Source organism: Planococcus citri, chromosome 1, assembly GCF_950023065.1.
Source record: "Planococcus citri chromosome 1, ihPlaCitr1.1, whole genome shotgun sequence".
NCBI lineage: Eukaryota > Metazoa > Arthropoda > Insecta > Hemiptera > Pseudococcidae > Planococcus > Planococcus citri.
Window position 1 is genome coordinate 72,299,241 of NC_088677.1, and position 15,166 is coordinate 72,314,406.

Consider the following 15,166-nt stretch of genomic DNA (forward strand, 5'->3'; position numbering starts at 1 on the left):
CTCTGTGCACGCCACTGTGTAAAGTCCGACGTGTACTGTACGGTGCTAAAGTAATACAGCCGGCTGCGAAAGCCATTAAATTAGAACGAGTATTAAATAAATAAAAAAACTAGCGTGGAAAAATACATACAGTGTACGTTCGAGGAACTGAACTTGAGCTACGAGACGTAAAAAAAAAAAAAGTAAAGAATAATAACTTTTCAGGAAGTATTTATTTACGAGCTCGTATTCTTTGGCTTTTTATACTATATTGTACAAGTACAAATTATTAATAGATCCAGAAATAGGAAACAAAGGTGTTTGGGGCTGGATTAGGAAATATTTATGATTATAAAACAAGATGATTGGAGTTGATTCAAATTACCCTTTCCCTCTCTTGACTCTCATGAGCTGTCATTTTATCGATTCATCAAACTGATGGAGAAAAATTCAGAAAGACGACAAGAGGAGGATCAGCTAAGTCATCATCAACTTTCATGGTACATATTTTGGGTATAAACAAAACATGCATGGAAGAGAACAAGAATAAGCGAGCAAACATCGAAATATTTGCGCGCATCCAAATGTATCTAGTTGAGAAACGATGCATCGAAATGGCTGCTTAATATTTAAGTAAGTCGATAGGTATGTAAAATATGTTCAGTTCCTCGTTCACCTCGCTCTCGTTTCAAATTGTTTATAATGTTACCCTGGAGAGGGAGCGCGAGAAATGGACTTACCGGTATCCATTTTTATCAAACGAAAAATCTACCAGGAGTAATATTCGTGAATATTTAAAGAATTATTATGAATTTACGATCGAGTATCGAGAACAAAATATATCGTGAGTTATTGATCGAAAATTACGCAGCAAGGGATTACTTATTGGTTTGGGTATAAAATTATTTGAAAATTTATGACGATCAATACGAAAAGCAAAAAGTCGAGGTTTTGCTCAGAATGACATCCTTGCTTCGAACAGGTGACTTGACTTTTCGACTCTTGTTTCGTGGAAGATACCTAGTTCCAGCCTCATGAGTCAGTTTGGGGGGGTGTCGAGAATTGTGAATATTATAGGTACTTGGGCCTTTCTTTCAAAATTGACTAAAATTACTGTTTTGGTTAGATAAGTCATTCCAATGTAAACATTGAAGAAATGGACAGCTGAATTATAATCATTTACACTATTTGAATTTTTTTTACAGATTTATTCTTATTTGAGGAGGTGGATAGCAGAACGCAATAACTCCAAAATTACGAAAAATGAGTTAGATATCTATCCTTATGTAAAATTCAACGGGGAATCCATTCCCGGTGTCAGATTTTGTCCATCAGTTGAATATCATAGCGCAATCGAGGAAAACAAGTCTGATTTTAGAGCTAAATGCATTAAAAAATGAGATTTTGTTTGCAAAACGCAATAACTCCACTACTTTTTATACATTTCAGTTGCGCAGATGTGGTAACACTGTTTTTTTTCATCGGGTAGATACTGAAATTCATTGGGTAGGAGTTACTAAAAAAAATGTGCTTTCGTTCCCACTCTCTGAATGCTATCAGACAGGAATTGTTTGAATTTTGCATTCCAGCTTTTTATTGAAAATTTTCGATTAAACGAAATTTTATTTATGGCACCCTCCCCTTTCATTTGACACCAATTTTGGAACTCGACCCCCCACCCTTCCCCTCCTGACCATTTTTCCTAATTTCCCAAAAAAAAACAAAAATGGAGTTATTGCGTTCTGCTATCCACCTCCTCATTTTTTCTCAACTGTCTGAGCTATTCATCTTCAACTTGTCGAAAGTATAAAGGCTACAGGTTTTTTAAAATCATTTTTCGTCGTTTTATTGCGAAGAGAAACATGTTGTTAGCAATTTACTAAAAACGCTTACCAGTAATTTGCTTCAAAAAGTGATCAGTACAGAAATTCAATTTGATGCTTATTTAATTCAATTCAACGTACTTCATTTTATTTCGCAATCGATCTTGATTTTAATTCATCTTTCAACTCAGTTCAATTTAGGTATGTAATTCAAATTAATTTAGCTCGCAATAATGAGAGCTCAGAAGGTTGCTATTTTAAAAATGATAAATAGTCTAATGACATTTTTCAAGGTGAGTATCTTTGATATTTTGAAATACATCATAGAAGGGGGAAATGGCCTTCTCCTCCTCCTCCTCCTCCTCAGGGTAAAAATTCTAGAAAAAAATTGGAGCATGTGATATATCTAATCTATTTTTACTGCTGAACTCACTGCCATAAAACATTGCCTAATAGATATAATTTCCATTCAATCAGAAAATAAAAAATTCTTAATCCAAAGCGACTCACTGAGTTCACTGCTATCCATTCAAAACATTTTTTTCTGACCATCCCATAGTCCAAGACATACATAAGTCCCTTTTTAACCTCCAATATTATGATTACTGAATTAGCTTCATGTATGTTCCCAGCCACATAGGTATCACTGGAAACGAAACTGTTGATAGATTAGCAAAAACAGCCGCTGTCCCCTCCCCTCTTACCTCTCTCACTCCTGATGACATTAAATCTCTAATCACTCACAACACATTTACTAACTGGCATAACTTTTGGTCACAACAAACTTCAAACAAACTCTTCCAACAGAAAAAAACTACCCTCCCCTGGAAAAATCTAGGCCACCTGAACAGAAAAGAATAAATCCTGAATAATAGACTAAGAATAGGCCACACAAAAATTACTCATAACCACTTATACCAAAAATAACCAAAACCCTCGTGCCAATTTTGTAGAAACGAACCCACATCCATCCAACAGATACTTTTCAACTGTCCCCAACTAAAACAAAACAGACTTACACTACAGATAAAAGAAAACCCACCTACTATCCCTGACGAACCCTCAGAAATTCAAAAATTCATCTCCCTAATAAAAAACATCAACCTCACAAACCAAATCTAACCCCCCCCCCCTTACGGGTGTAATAATCTTGTAATTATAAACACCTCAAAAAAAAAAGAAAAAAAAATGTACTAACATTCTTCCAAACTTTGATTTTCGTGAACTAAGGGGATTGGCGTAAATTTAGTACTCCCTACTAATGGCTCTTAAATGAGATGGTGGTAGAAATGCAAACCACTACATGGCATACCATATTCAAACGAATTGTTGTCTGTGTTGAATTGCACCACCTCAAAGGTCAGGATATTCAAAAAAAAAAAAAAATCAAGCAAAGTACATAAGTAAGTATTTACATTACATCATCTACATCGCCGATATCATCATTATTTACCTCAAGCAATGAGTATCTAAAAACGAAACCTGTCTTGAGGTACAACTTTCGATGTTACTAAGAGTATTAAGTCGTTTATGAAATTTGATTCCTAAAAAAAAAGAGGAATTGAGCTATAATGAGGCAAGTTGGAAAAAATATTCATTCAACCTTAGCTAACTCATCATTGCACAAAATAGAATCATTGAAGCTCAAATTTTATCATTTTTCTTCGAATCAGGAGGCTTTTATGTACATTTCCATCATTAAGTAGACCTTTGAATATATTTCCGTTTTCACAGTGATTTTTTTTCTAAATCTTGAGTTTCTGTGATTAACCGAAATTTCAAGAGGAAAAAATACCTACCTATGATTTTCGACACTAATTTCTGCTCGATATTTCAATTTCGATACGTCTCAACTACTCTGATAATACCTACATATCTACATATGTACATTAACCCATCTAGTTTTAATTTCACATACTCAATAATTAATTAATTACCTAATTCAAATACCCAAGAATCTATAATATGAATTCCTTTCATTAAAAGTCATACCATCCATAATCATCAAAGATATCATTCCTAATAAGTATCAGTAAATCAATATTAATAAATTCTTGGAATTCATTTTTTTGATACGAGTATGTTCTACAATCACAATTATTTTAATACATTTCAGTAAGGCAGTTGAACATCTAAAGTCAGTTCGTCGTGCACGTTGAGAAGTGATTTTCGTAATAATCCATAGAGATGAACGTTTCTTTACTCCGTTTTACATCACGTATAGCTCACAGAAAACGCGGAAAAGCGGAAGAAAAAACTTAAAAAACCTTCCAAATGAAAGTGAAAAAAATCAAGACCATCAAACCAAACAAACGAAAGTGAAGCGCCAGGAAAAAAAACAAAATAGATAGCAGAAAAGTAATTGGTAAGATGAAACCAGTAAAATATAACAAAATAGAATAGTTTTAGTTGATACATATAAGTAACAAAATCCATGAAGGAATATCCACGTCGAGCTATCGTGCAAGTGCCTCTCTCATCTCTCATTTTTGAGCTAAAAATGAAATTAAAATGCAACCATTCCCTTGAAATGAACCAAAATTAAAATTCTTCAGTAGCTGCTGCAGTTGATTTTTCAAAGGATGACAAATTTTCGAATATTTGAAAAAGTATGGATTTCAGAAAATATATTATAAATTGTAAGAAAATTCGTTTTCAATTGACACATCTTGTCACCAAAAATTAAAAATTTCCAATTGTGGCCACGACGATGGAAAATTTTCGTCCTTTTGCACATAGTGAGATATTGCAAAGGTGTTCTTCGGATAAAATTTCAAGCGAATGGGTTTCACAAGGGTGGTCTTGCTCACAAACCAATTTGAAACTCTTCAAATGTGTTCCTATTACTTATTCACATCACAACCTTCGTTCCTTCATAGATCTTCTTGATCAGAAAACTACCTAATACCTATGATTTAAGAACTCCCACCAGTAACAGGATCTCTCGAAGTGTACCTCACTTTACACAATCAAAGTCTTCTTTCACATTTCATCTTCAAATCGTTCAAAATGGAATAATTCTAAAAACCCTGGTCCAATATTTTAATTATTTTTTCGACCGATTAAAAGTGGAATTTAAATAAATCAAGAACAAATAAAAATTCCACAAACGTACAGTATTTTTCTCTTATCTATATTAATTACCTATCAAATATTCGAACTAAAAATGAAATTTAATTCGGTAGATAATTCTAGTTTAATTAATTATGTGTTATGTTTTCAGGAACTAAGTAATTTTCTCGCATTTTGTTGGACTACATTCATCACAAAAAAGCCTCTTAACAACAACAGATATTTCAATTCAAATTAGCAGATATTACTGTTTTCTATCACAAATAAGTTTTAATATCACCGATCATTAATTGTTTAGAATTAAGTGGCCCAGTCAAGTGGACTTATAATTTACATGCTTATACCATCTATAGCTTTTTAGATTGACGGATTTCATGGACCTTGTTTTTGATAATGTGGAACGTTTCATAATAATTACGGGCTGGCGCAAACAAAGTACATAAATACCAAGGGTGTATATTGAACGTATCATGTACACTCTTGGTATTTTCTACGGCTCTTATCTCTGATACAAGAAACTATCCATAAAACTTCCTTAAGAAAGAATTCCCGTTTATAAAATCAACAAAATGAGCATGATTGATTCACCTAATTTTACAATCCTGATCCGAACAAAATCACAGGAGTGACCTATATACACTTGGAAGGCCAACACAAATTAAATTGATTGTTGGACCGATTTCAGCATTATGTTAACAGAAAATCAAAAACAGGAATTAGAAAATTACAGAATTACAGAAAAATCTACAGCTTAAAGAATGATTAGTCAAGTTGTTCTTGATGTACATGAAATAATTGAAATATGTATTCATTTTATTACCTATAGATTACGTGTGTTTTTCAGTATTAATTTTCAATTACCTAACTACGTATATGTATGAACAAAAATAAAATGAACAAATTTTGTAACGTTTAGATGGAATTAGTTTGTTTTTTTTACTTGCTTTGCAAGTTGAAAATTATTATTAATACATTTTGAACGAAGATTTTAATTTTAAAAAATAATTGGCAAAATGGATAATGGGTTGAAAACTGAATTTCATTATGACAACTTTTTGCCTATAGATGAGCTGAAATTTACAGTTGAGTCATTTCATGTTTTGGGTTTAGGTTCTCCGATTTTGCTCTCTTTTTAGTGTGCGTAGCACACTATTGGTTTCGCTTTGAGAAATTGAAATTTCAATTACAATGAATGTTCTCTTAAGCTATCCAACCGTTTTTCGTACCTATTGGACACCATTTGAGAATCATTAAGGCGGAGGGTATAGATTTATTTTCATTCAATTCGGATGGGTAATTGCTGAGTAATTGCAATTTTAGTTCATTATTTTAATGCATTAAATCCTAAAAAAGGGAAAAGGGGACTTGTAGAACACCTGCCGCTCATTGTACCCTGCTATACCCCCAGTCTATTCCATCACCAGCTGTGTTTCATTGTACCCTGTTACACCCCCGGTCTGTTAGCTGTAAATTCCAAGTGGGAGTGGTTTGGTGGGGCGTTTACCAAACAAATTTATTATTTTAATGCCCTAACCCTCGTAGTGAATTCGTGGCTGAGTGGTTAGGGCATGTAGGTAGGAATAGGAAATTTTAGGGACCCAGGTTCGAATCCCCGTGAGGTAAGTAGGTAGGTGACAGATTTTTCGTAGGAAAATTGGATAGGTAAATGCTTTGGAGTTACCTATGTAGTATGTACATGATAATGGGGCAAAAATAATGCTGAAATTGAGTTATGAATTATGATATCATTTGCTAACTAAAAATTCATTTCATTAATTTTTTGTCTACCTATAGCCATAAGTATAGTAAGAATTACCTTGACATGAATAATTTTTAACTTTTTACTTATAATTTCAAAATTACTTCAAAATGAGTAATTAAACTAATTTTTGTACAATTGAAACATGTAATTTTTATTATCATGATTTAGTAAAAATTATTAAAACAAAATGATTTTTACTATTGGTACCTATAGCAAAATTTATTAAAATGATAATTTTTACTATACGATTACAGTAAAAATTATTGAATGGGATCTGATACTTACTTAATTGTGCTAAATACCAGTATTTAGTTACATTTTTTTGTAAAAATTACTCATTATTTTTTTTTGTGTAATTTAGAGACAATTCAAATTCTTAACATATTTTATAAGATTTAATTCTTAATTCAGAATAAAAAGCAAGTTCTGAAAATTGGTTTGAAAATTTATAAATTTGAAGACAATGGAAATTCTAAAAAAAATAATATGAAAATTTGTATTTAGAGACGCTGAGAATTCCAAAAATTGATTAAAAGTTCTGTAAGTTGCAGATCAAATCAAATCAAATCAAGCTTTATTGTACAATGTAAATTCCAAAAATTGAGTAAACGTTTTACAATTTGTGGACAATATGAACTTGAAAATTGAATTTGAAATTTTTTAATTTAAAGACAATAAGAATTCTGAAAAATTATTCAAAATTTGACTATTTAGAGGCAATGTGAATTCTAAAAATTAATTGCAAATTTCCTAACTCAGCAGCAATGCAAAATTCTGAAAATTTATTGAAAACTTTATGAAATTGTAGCGATGGGGAATTCGGGAAATTGATTTGAAATTTTGTAAATTTTAAAACAATGCAAACGATGAAAAACAACTAGAAATTTCTTAATTTAGAAGCAATACAAGCTTATAAATTATTCTGAAATACCTATTGTAATTTGGAAAATATGAAAACACTGAAAAACAATTATTATTTTGAAGCAGTGAGAGTTTCAAAAATTCTCATTACTGTAACATGGTTGATTCACTTATGCACTACCTAGATGTAATAACGGTTATAGCTGTAGAAAAGGCAGCTAGCTACGCACACTTTGCAGCTAAGCTTTGCTTAGCTGTCTAGTTTTGTAGGTAGGTTTTCTACACTAGGAAAGAATGAAAATCTTGATCATTGACCTCCTCCCTCCCCCGCCAGGAGACGAGGGAACTTATGCCTAATTTCTTCGAGAGGAGCTATATGCAATAAGATAGTCTTTAGTTTCTGGCTGTTTTCTTCAAAATTTATTCAGACCTTGAAAATTGCCTTAACGCAACTCATCCTTTGAACTAAGTATGTATGTACCTTCGTTTGAACGGTTCCAGATTCCACCTAAATAGTTCTCAAAGATCAGCAAAAAAAATAATAATAATAAACCACAACAGACTTCTGCAAAGCTAATGAAAATTAACTCCTGGAACAACAATTCGGATTTATCTGTAAAGTTCTCTCCCAAAGCCGGAATAAGTAGTCGAATATCTAAGCCTGGTTTCTTTTCTTTTCCCCAGAAAAATCAGACTAATGACTCGAACAAATTAATCGTCGTGATTTTCAAAGGTTAACAAGATGAATTCCTTTTTTTTGGTACCCGTGTCCTATTTAATCTCGTATTTTTTGTATAGTAACTTCTTCTTACGAAGACAAACGATCTGAAATTCAGTATGAAATTCTACTTCATCCAATTAAATCTAGTATACGTACCCCGATATCCTCAAGCATCGTACTGCCAAACCGTAGAGGACGTATCCATTACCATAAATAAATACGCTGTACTCTGTAGAGACGATACTCGACTACTCGTACTCGTTTTCCACAACAAGACTAAAAAGCACACCGACGAAATTCTCTCGCAGTACACCACGCCAAGGAGGTGGAATATGAAAAATTCAACGTTAAAACCGTTGATTTATCTTCACTTTTTGGGACGAGCGACGCTATGCTGTACAGTACAAGAAGAAAACGCAGCGAACGAGAGAGAGAGAGACAGAGAAGGCAACTCGGGGTGCAAAAAAAAAGTGCCACATGTAGAAAGAAGCAGCAGAGTAGATACTAGAACGGGTTAAAGACCCTTTTGCTCAATTAATCACGGTAAATCCCACCTATCACGATGCGAACGAGCTCACTTGCTTGTGTAATTTACCCAGTACCCAGTACCCAATACCCCAACTAACTGCCGTAGTACGAGAAGAAATCGCAGGATTCGGAGTAACATGGATGCGAAGAAGAGTTTTTGCGATACGATGGCGACTTTTTATGGCCGCAGTGTGTACGTTATCGTGACATCAGCCGCGCTCAACCGGACGTATTGAAAGATGTTGCGGAAATTGTCACCGAGATGTGTGAGAGGGTGCTGCGTCAATTGGAATGACAAATCTGGGAGCGTTTTTTCGTTTTACTCGAGGTACCGATGGCGAGGGTGAAAAGGGGGTGAGAAAAAATGATACTCGGAAGTATGCAGATATCTTATATTTTGGGGTATCGTGAAATGAGATGAGAAATGAAAATAGGTTTGGGTTAGCGAGCGAGTAAAATATGTTTATTCCGGATCAGCACATTGCTATGCAAGGAACGTGATGAAAATGCATATCAGACTAAGTACATAATTATTATTATTAAAAATATTTGGAAAAAATTCAGAAACGAATCAGCCCTTTGGGCTCGCTATTAAATTTCCTATTTACATCGTCTTGATCTGTTTGACTGATCTCATTTTCAACTGAATTCGTACAAAGTCAAATTCTATTCCCAAACTGTCCAATTTCTAGAAATATCTTTCATTTTTCTACGCTCCATTTGATCGAATTATTTCATTATTACACACTTTGTATCGTCTCACTTCTCAGCAAGCATACATACTATATCTCGTATAGTAACTCCCTTACAACGAATTCTGATCGTTGTCTAATTCGCCACTGCAACTCTATCCCTCTCCCTCCCCTCTTTAATCCAAAACTAATCATCTAATCGACACTAATTCTCACTTCGCTGCTTCGACTGATGTACCTACTACAGTTACCTCTGTTCGGTGTTCACCAAAGGAAATACTGTCACACTGTCAGTATTCGACATTCGCAAATTAAAAGGCCATCTATTCGACAATTAATGGTCGTGTAGAATAGAAACGTGGATATGACGCACGTGCCCGTCATTAGCTCTTTTATCCGAAGAACTCGATGCGATTCTCGATCGAGGCCTGCAACGATGTGGAATTAAACCCGTGAACATGTGTACACATCAGCTAGGATATTTGCTATTGCATCCACTCATTTTAGAAGGGGGTATCTGCCTATTTAACTAAAAGAATATTGATACGGAAAATCGAAAATTCTCAAAACAATTTCATTGACTTTGAAAAGGAAACTAAAATAATTCGGGGAAATGGGAGACTTTTTTTATTACAGTAAGTCCCGTAGAATTGCGGATAATAGAATAATTTGGTTAATGGAATGAAATGTGCTGGGACAGAACGTTGTATCTTCTCACATGCAAATTTTTTCGCTTGAATAGAAAAGAGCAGTTCATTTGGTTAATACAAGTAGAATTGACTGGTCTTCAAAAGTGGGAGAAAATCATGAATTTCAGCAAAATTTAACAAAAATTGGATGAAAAGAAGTTGATAACAAGTTAAAATGACATGAAAACACAAATCAATAAAGATTTAAAATCAATGAAAATTGACAAAAAAAAGATGAAATGGTTGTAAAATTTTATAAAAATAAAACCAATGAATGTCCAAAAACAAATTAAAAAGTGATGAAATATCAACAAAATTTGAAATTTTGTGTTTATTATCCTTCCCGCACAACAATTGTCGACGTCGACATTTGCATCAACCATGTTTTTTTTTTCAATATACTTAATGATAGAAAAGTGATCAATTAGTTATTTAGTAGGAATTTTCTGTCTGAAAATAAGCTAAGCCAGGTTAGTAAACATTTTTGAAATTTACTCAGTATTTCTGATAGGTCGACATGTTGATGTAAAATTTGATGCTAGAAATTTACATTCACAACTATGTCAACCAACCAAAACAAAAAAAACAAAAAAAAAAAAAAATTTCAGAATTAAAATTTTGTTTTAGCGTTTAAAAGTTCAGTAAACATTTTAAAATATCATCTTGTTTGAAGAAAAGAACAAATTCTTGATGGCATTTACAAAATTATTCATTTTCTCATAGTTTGGAGTTGTTGATGATGTTGATGTGAAAGTTGATGGTCCACAAATACATCAGCACCAACCTCGACTAAATCTTCAAAAATTTCTCAAACTTTCAAAATGATGTTGATATTGTGGATGTACTTATTTGTTGATGTCAAATTTCACATTGACATGAACATTGACATGTTGTCACCATGAAAATGTATCAGTTCAGTACTCTTAGATAAAGTATTGCACCGTTTCAATATAAGGAATTTATGTTCAGTTTCTTAATTTGTACAGACTTTTTGTCTGTACCTCTTGGAGGTGGCCTCCGTGTCAATGCTGTTTTCAGCTTGAGCAATGGGCCACCTTTGAGAAAATCATTTTTGAAATTAATTTTTCAACTTTTTTGTAGCATGGTATTGATGATCATGTCAATGCAAATGTTGATCCATCCACATCCATCACATTTGGATCCCACATGTCGATGCAAATTTCAACCCTATGGCAGACCAATTGTGGACATGAATGTTGATCAACATAGGTCAACAATTACATCCACAATTGGGTTGAAATAGGGTCAAAGTTCACATTGATGTGTGGTATCCAAAAGTGATGGATGTGCAATTGTGCATGGATCAACATTTACATCGAAATTAGCATAGTCATTTTTGAACATCATTGTCGTGGTTCCTTGTCCTTTACTGGACATTGGAAATCGCATTTTTGTGGTACCCTAACAGGGTGAGGCAAATGCCTATTGTCACTGCGATTATTCTGGGGAATTGACGTTGTTTTGAGCTTTCACATAGTAGTTTCCTGTTGCATTCTACGCTATCTACAAAGTAGCTCATACATCACTAGCCGGGTTTTTACAACCCTGAGTTCTGTAATCACTGCTACCTATAGTTGCTCAACCAGTTACAGCTTTTTAATACCGGCAACAGATTGCGTGCATTTCTGTTGCCTCTGCTGTTCTGGTGCTCAGAGCTTAACATGTAATAGATGTTAAATGCACTACAATGTATACATTACACGTTAACACCTGCTTCTCTAGGGGGATTTGAACCCACGACCTCTTGTTCAGAAAGCCATGGCTCAACCCACTACACCACAGAGTGTCATGTTTGAATGTGGAATGATTATAATTCAGTTGTTCATTTCATAAATAGAGTTGATAGATGATATGTTGATGAACAAATTTTTACTTGCATTTCAAAATTTTATTGCATTACATCAACATCATCATCATCATCAAATCATACTACATCTTGAGGGAGTATCACGTACCTACAAATCAACACATACTATTATGTAAAACTGGGTATTTGGGCTAACATCCTTTATGTTGATGTTGCGTCTATCACGTTGATTACGTATTTCATGGAAATTTATTTTTGAGCTTTCACTAGTAGTTTTCCACTTGCTTACTAGAGACATCTAGTCATCTACACAAGCACCTTGGAGCAAGTCGGATTGTTCAGACTTCAGAGACCCTGAGCTCCTCAGTGTTGACCTCTATAGATGCTAGAACCAGTTTTAGCTTTTTGATTCTGTTGACAGATGGCGTGCACACTTGGCTAATTACTGGTGGTCCCCAGTATTTGACATGTAATGTGGATAAAGGCATGCAAGAGTGCCTAAATTTGTAATCAGTGATAACACATCCAAGTTTAAAATAATCAAATTGATTTTTTTTTGGAAATCCTTTGAAAAAAATAATTTTAGATACCTAATGACGTGATTAATTTTTGTAAAGGTAATTTTACTGGGTGGGGAGGGCAGAAGATGGGAGTAAGAAAATGAAGAAGAAAAAATTACCCAGTGTTGCTATTCTGTGGGACATTATACAGTATTAATTAAATAAAATTTGCCAACAATTTCACAGAATCAGTGTTGCCAACTCATAAATTTTCCACACTTTTAAAATGTTCTTTCCAAACCAATTTTCTCACTCATGTTATCAAGGTTCTTTCTTCTTTCTCTTTTCAATTTCCTTTCAACAAATTTTATCACATTTCAAACTGTATTTTGAAAAGTACACCTCCTCCCTTCCAAGTAAAATAATTAAAGTTCACGTCAAAAATATAACAAAATCCATTTCATTTTAAAAATGTTTTCTTTTTAGTTTGCCAATATTTTTTCTGGTTACATAGAAAAATGTTTCAAGCCTTGCTTTCACTCTAAAATATTTGTGATGTGAAAGTAGAAACAATTTCTGTCCATTTTGTTTCTTGAGGAACACAACAAAGTTTCTGAAAATTACTGCAGGACATCTGGTTGGTTATAGGTACTTTTTTCAAAATTTTCGCAGCTTTAAAAAATTAACCTCTTCAAATTGACTTGGGAGGCTCAAATTTGACACATGCATTCAGAGGGCACTTTGAATTTAAATTTGGCTTCTAGGAGGTTCAAATTTTCAACCCCGAAATGAAATACGTACATGCTCATCAATTCTCATCGACATTGTCATGCTCCAGCTCAGCCCTCCTCAGTCTTCTTACACGAATAACAGAATAAAAAGCAGAAATCAATCGGAAGCTCGTAGCTGCCCCAAGAATTGCATCAATGATGAATTCGACTTGCATCTACCAGCAGTAATACAGTTACAAATACACCATACATCATTTTATTAAAATCTTGCAACGGGGCTAAAAACCATATCAATGTAATCCGGTCTATGGGTAAACGAAGATGGCAGGGTTGTTGCAAAATGCACCAAAATGCAAATCTCCTCCTATCGGATAAAGCAAGTCGACGCATTACAGAATGGGGACTCGGATTGACTTGACGCGTCTTCGAGTTTATTAAATTATCGCGGCGAGTCCGTCCGCGAACACCGAGGGTTGTTTTTAAAAGCAACCCACCCGATGATTTTTTTTCCACCACGCGCAAATGACGAAGACGAATCGTCAAGAGAGTAGGTACAGGCAGTGGAAAACTTCGAGCTGATTTTGCACAAAAAAGCTATACTTCGAAATACTACGAAGAATCGAACTAGAGGAAAAATTTCCATTTCAAGAGAGAACAGAGCCGGGTCGGCAGAGCAAAGAGGCGACAGGAAAGGCGTAAAATAAAAGAAAGCAAAAACCACCGACGAATCGTTTGTTGAAAGATTTTTTTCGCTCTAATTTAAAAATCAAAAATTTCAATTTGTCGGTTACTCGGAGAGTCGTAGGAAAAAACAGAAGCCGGTAAAGCTACGACTACGACGACGACCGTCTAATATTAAAATTTTATTTATTCCAGCATAGCGCAGGAAAAAGTTTACATAATCAAATTGTAGGTCGTCGAATTGGCCTGCGCGTCTTGCCATTCCACTCCATCCCCTCCCCTTCCCTTTATTAATATGTCTGTTTTTAGTATACAGGAAATGTTTGTATTTTAAAGAGAAAAACAGAGAAGAGTGAGAGGAGGAGGGGGGATTTCGACGGAAAAGGAATCAAACCTCGTAGATTTTTTTCATTTTTCGGAAACGTGAAAGAAAAGAAAATATTGGCTTTTTATGAAATTTAACCAACGAAAGAGGTGCGGAAAAGGGATACTTTTAAACGTTAAATATCGAAGGTTACCGTTCTCTGTGTTTTTTTCCCTCTGCTGCCAATTCTTTAGGCCTACACGACGTTCGCAGGTATCACAAGGATCGTCAGCATACCGCGTGGTAAAATATTCCAGTTATTCGTACATAGCCTACGTTTTTTTGCTCAGTTTCCCTATTCATCTCTGGCTCTTTTTCGACGTCGTCGCCGCCACATCGCATCGCCTGTGTATATGGTAGATTATCGAATATCTCTTAAGTATGTGGAAACGAATATGGAATTTTTCTGCCTGCCTGGCGTCGGCGTAGGTCGTTGGAATTACGTTCGTTGGCGGAATGAAATTGGAAATACCCGTAATGGATGATACGTATGCGTATCTTTTTCGGTTTCGGCGTTTCGCGAGGTATTTTCATATTTTGGTCGTTTCCGCGCTATTTCGCCCCCTAGCAAGGAGATCATTTCGAGGGCGGAATTGTACGCAAACAGGGGATGTCCGAATTGGATTATTGTATTTTGTAACAATACATACAACGACCTCGATGAATTTCATCAAGTTCCCATACTAATAAAGCAAAGACCGACGAAGACGTCAGATTGACGACTGCTGGGCGCGGAGCTTTTTGTAAAATTGAAATGAATGAAAAGGACGTAAGGTTTACCTATTTGGGAAAGGCAATCGGGCTATTTTTGGATGAGCAACTATGTAGTATATCATTTTGAACGTGGAGTTATGCTGCAGCCTGAGAGATGAATAATTTATATCGAGACCATTTAATGGGGGGGGGGGGGGGAGGGAGTTCTAGACTCCGGAAAT

The 15,166-nt window shown here is 34.6% G+C and overlaps 1 protein-coding gene and 1 long non-coding RNA gene across 8 annotated transcripts in view; one reads left to right on the plus strand and one right to left on the minus strand.

The window, feature by feature from the left end:
* The window catches only part of nrm (neuromusculin), a 593,812-nt gene that overhangs the window by 369,013 nt on the left and 209,633 nt on the right, over window positions 1-15,166 (minus strand). The window lies entirely within an intron of this gene.
* Window positions 1-15,166, plus strand: part of LOC135831120 (uncharacterized) — a 375,747-nt gene that overhangs the window by 285,139 nt on the left and 75,442 nt on the right. The window lies entirely within an intron of this gene.